Consider the following 5179-nt stretch of genomic DNA (forward strand, 5'->3'; position numbering starts at 1 on the left):
GTTCACAATTCGCGCCGCTGCTGGTCTCTTCAGGTTGCAGATAACAGCGTGTGTAGTGCGTTAATGAGTCCGTCTAAAAACACGTTGCGTAGGCTACTCGCGTTAGTTCCGTTCTTCAAACGAGCGCACGTCGCGGTAACAAATTAATAATTTAAATCATTGGCTGATCGGTGCAGGGGCCATAACAGGGGCCGAGAGCAATTTTACAGGGGCCGTGGCCCATCCTGTCCCCCGTCCAAAACCGCCAATGTCCCCAGGCCTCCACGGGATTTTCCCCCTTTGAACTGCTGTTTGGCAGGAAACCACGTGGGGTTTTGGACCTGGTAAAAGAAAGCTGGGAGGAAGGCCCAAGCCCCAGCAAAAACTAAGTTCAGTACGTCCTGGACCTGAGAGCAAAACTCCACACACTGGGTCAGTTATCACGTGAGAATTTGCTCCGGGCCCAGGAATGTCAGCAGCGGCTGTACAACAGAGGATCTAGGCTGAGACAATTTTCACCGGGAGATAAAGCGCTTGTATTGCTCCCATCTTCCAGCTCAAAATTACTCGCCAAATGGCAAGGGCCCTTTGTGGTCACACGGCGAGTGGGTGACGTTGACTATGAGCTTGTGCGATCTGACAGGGGAGGTGCGACTCAGATTTACCACCTCAACCTCCTTAAAGCATGGAGGGAGGCAGAGTCTGTTTCACTGGTGACGACAATTGCAGAGAGGGATGAGTTGGGGCCCGAGGTACCAAAATCGACCAATCCAGCCTCGCTCCTTTGTGAAAGCCACCTCTCACCGTCCCAGGGAGCAGACATAGCCAAGTTGCAGCAGCGGTTCGCTGATGTGTTCTCCCCTCTGCCAGTACGCACAAGCCTTATTCAACACCATGTTGAGACTCATCCGGGCGTGACGGTGCGTTCACGACCCTATCGGTTACCTGAACACAAGAGAAAAGTGGTTCAGGCGGAATTGAAAGCCATGTTGGAAATGGGTGTAATAGAAGAGTCCAACAGCGCCTGGTGTAGTCCCATCCTTCTTGTAGCCAAGAAGGACGAGACTATCCGGTTCTGTGTGGACTACCGCAAGGTGAATGATGTTTCACAGTTTGACGCCTATCCTATGCCCCGGGTCGACGAGCTCCTGAATCGCCTTGGCACAGCTCGATTTTTTACGACGCTGGATCTGACCAAAGGCTACTGGCAGATTCCCTTGTCTCCAGAGTCCAGGGAAAAAACGGCCTTCTCCACTCTGTACGGTTTGTACCAATTTGTTACACTTCCGTTCGGGTTGTTCGGGGCCCCAGCCCCAGCCGGATGGCTCCCCGGCCTAAGTCGGGCGGTGGAGGTATGTGGAGGGGGGCGTGGTGCATCAGGTGCCGAGGAGAGGTGGGAAGGGCTCAGAGGACAGTGGGAGGGGAGATGATTGGCACACCTGTACATCGTCGGCTAATCATTCTCCCCTTTATCAGTAGCGTGCTGGTCCGGGCAAAGGGGAGGGGATGGTGAGATGACCTGTGTGGGAGACGGCAGAAGGCAGGAGAACCCAAAGGTATCGGAGAAGACGGTGATCGTCCCCTGCGTGCAGGCTAGTGAGCCTTGATTGCCAAATAAAAGGTTAACTTCCACGAAGTGGTCTGTGTGTGTGTTGGGGAGAACCCACGGTGGCACGAATCTTGCCACAGTTTTCTTGGCCAAAAGAGATTTAGGGATGAAGGGGAAGATTTATTGATTTTTGTTGTTCTTCTGCACCTTACGCTGAAATCTCTTATTGGCATCTTACCCTGACATGTCTTTGTTCCATTCCACTATGGTCGCACGTTGCTGTGTCGTGGGGTGCAATAGCGCAAGCCGTGACAGGATGGGGGGGAAATCGTAAATGGTTTATCTTTTTACCGGTTTCCTGCTTGGAGGCGCACCCACGGAGACCAAGTGTCCGAGATAACAAAGCGTCGTCGACTAGCATGGATCGCTGCTGTAAGACGACCAAACATAACTTTCCACTCAATCCCGGTGTCGATGAGAGTGTGTTCTCTGCATTTTCATTCTGGTAAATTACAGATGGAGTAGTTTTCGTTTAATGCACTGTTTCTTTCAACTAATCTACAGCCTGGCTGACATAGCTAGCCAGGCCCACTGAAACACAACACTTTTTTTCTGCCACATTCGTACAAGCTGTACGGCATAGTAATATTGCTTGTTTCATTAGGTACGCCAGCAAATGAAATGTACACCTCCCATCCGGATTGGGCACCATCACTGCACTTGGGGCACACGGAGACAGTTACAGAGACTTCTCGCTATGAGAGATAGGAAGCAAGGAAACGACGAAGGACTGAGAGCATGGCATCGATGGATGAGACACCCCTTGTTATACCAGGTAAGCCTTACAAAACATTGACAAAAGTAAAAACAGCGAGGGCTCTAAAGTCTTTTCTCCATCTAGATGGGGTGCTATGTTTAATCTATGTGTATCCCATGTAACATAAAGTGTTTCAAAACAATGATTACTTAGACTCTTAGGCGAGTGCTTTGGATTCAGGTCACCAGCCTTGTAAGAAATGTTTTGCCCTTTTGCATGACTTATTGTGTTTGCATGACACATTGATCTAATAAAAGCTAACAAAATCTGTATCTGATCCACAGTGGAAACACCAGGGGAAACATCTGCACCTGCAGGCCTAGAGGATGAAGCTGACCAGGGACCGGTGACAGAATGTGACTTCTGTCAGAGATGGCGTGATGAAATGAACCGTCTGCTGGAAGAGAACAGGGCCCTAAAATTAGAGCTTGGCCAGAGAACAATGGATGAACATTCCCTGAAGGATGACGATGTGAGGGTGAAGTACTACACTGGGCTGCCAGATGCAGAAGTTTTCATGGGTCTTTTAGCCACTCTTCTACCATACATAACACAGAGCAGTAGAGTATTGTCACCCTTTCAGATGCTTATCCTGACACTCATGCGCCTCAGACTGAACTTGCCAATGCAACATCTAGCCTACATCTTTAGCGTGGACAGGACCACTATTTCCAGAATTTTCAATCACATGATAGGTGTTTTGGATAGCACCATCACACCACTGATCCACTGGCCAAGTCGAGTTGCCCTGTACACAACTATGCCCCATCAGTTTGTGGAAGCCTTTGGGAACCGTGTTGCTGTTATTCTGGACTGCTTTGAAATATTCATAGAGAGGCCATCAAATCTTACTGCTCAAGCTCAGGCCTTTTCCCACTACAAACACAATACAACTATGAAGTACCTTATTGGTATTACACCAAATGGAGCAATTTCTTTCATTTCCAAGGGATGGGGGGCCGCATCAGTGATAAACATGTGACTGAGAACTGTGGCATTCTAGACAAACTACTACCCAGAGATGTGGTCTTAGCTGATCGCGGCTTTGATATTGAGGAGAGTGTGGGACTTTTGTGTGAGGTAAAGATCCCCGCCTTCACAAGAGGACACTGTCAGTTGGAAGCAAGGGATGTGGAAAATACAAGGAAAATTGCCCATCTCCGAATTCACGTGGAAAGGGTGATTGGAACTGTCAGAAACAAATACACCTTTTTGTCAGCAAAAGTACTTATCAACATAGTTTTGCCATGCGAAGGTGAAGACAAAACATTCCTTGACAAGATTGTGTTGGTATGTTGTACTCTGACCACCATGAGCAGGAGTGTTGTGCAAAGTTGAATTCGTCTGAAATAAATATGCTTTGAGATACAGCCAAGTGTGTGTGTTTCATTATTTATTTACAAGTAGAGTAACATGACAAAAGTGTAAAGTGTCATTAGAATCACTGTAAGTACCATAAAGTGCAACGAGTGATAACCTGAGAACACTGCATTTGAAGTACAGCAAGGCAAAATGTAACAATCAAAGGGGGGGAGGGTGACAAAGAAAATGGTATTGCAATGTCTTAACAGTAGTGCAAATTGAGAAAACCTGAGAATACAAAACAGTGCATTTGAAATACTATAAGGCAAAATGTTACAATTGGGGGGGGTGAAAAGGGAATTGTATTGCAATGTCTTAACAGTAGTGCAAATTGAGAAAACCTGAGAATACAAAACAGTGCATTTGAAATACTATAAGGCAAAATGTTACAATTGGGGGGAAAAAATACACATGGATTAGGTACACCTGGATTTTAACGTCCGGACAATATGTAAATGAGGTATGTGTGAAATGTAGAATGACATCAAATACCTTAATGAACAGACTGTATACATTCAGTAAATAATAAATAGAAGAAAAAAAAATAGTAATAGAAAATTGTGCAACTTCAGAACAGAACAATGCAGGAATACCTCTGCAAAACTACTTTTGTAAATCGAGGTGGATGGGGGGTTGTGCCGTGTGATTACAGGCAAGCGTCACAAAACCAGGCTTCTTCTTCTGCTCTGGCTGCATCAAGTCCAACACAGGTGAAGTGGAACCACTGCGTTGCACAGCTGCTGTTGTCACAGCGAACCATGGTGTCTAGATCCTCAGGGCCTCTGCACACACACCACACATTTTCTTTGTTTTTTGTGGTCCTTTTCCTTGCCATTTTCCGCTGCTTTGGTGCTGGTACTGGTGCTGCTTCGCTGTTTCTTGACTTCACAGCCAGAACTCTGGTGGCCTGCGGTGTGGCGGTGTCCCGGGTCTAGTACCGGCAGATGAGCTCAGGGAGGGAAACTTTGCGGAAAAATTCCTGTGCCTTCTGCAGGCAGGACTCCCAGAAGCCAACATCTGGCATGACTCGGACAACGACCAGATCTTTCAGTGTCCACACTACAAAGTCACAGTAAGAGGACCCTGTCACAAAGACCTGCGTCTGCACCTGTGCGTAATACTTGTGACCTGGTTTGAGTTGCAGAGTGTTGTTAACTCGGGTGAATGTTTAACATTACTTCTAGTCTGATCGCTGCCTTAACTACACTTTTAAAACACTTGAAAACACATGTTAGGATGCCTCCTGGACGCCTCCCCGGTGAGGTGTTCCGGGCCCGTCCCACTGGGAAGAGGCCCCGGGGAAGACCCAGGACATGTTGGAGAGACTATGTTTCTCGGCTGGCCTGGGAACGCCTCGGGGTCCCCCCAGAAGAGCTGGAGGAAGTGGCCGGGGACAGGGACGTCTGGGTCTCTTTGCTCAAGCTGCTGCCCCTGCGACCCGATCCCCGGACCAGCGGAAGATAATGGATGGA

The 5179-nt window shown here is 48.0% G+C and overlaps 1 pseudogene; it reads left to right on the plus strand.

Annotated features, from left to right (window-relative positions):
• Nucleotides 1-965: 965 nt before the first annotated feature.
• Nucleotides 966-3683, plus strand: LOC142367393 (uncharacterized; annotated as a pseudogene).
• The last annotated feature ends 1496 nt before the right edge of the window (nucleotides 3684-5179 follow it).

The sequence above is a fragment of the Odontesthes bonariensis genome, chromosome 18 (genome assembly GCF_027942865.1).
Source record: "Odontesthes bonariensis isolate fOdoBon6 chromosome 18, fOdoBon6.hap1, whole genome shotgun sequence".
NCBI classification, from domain to species: Eukaryota; Metazoa; Chordata; class Actinopteri; order Atheriniformes; family Atherinopsidae; genus Odontesthes; species Odontesthes bonariensis.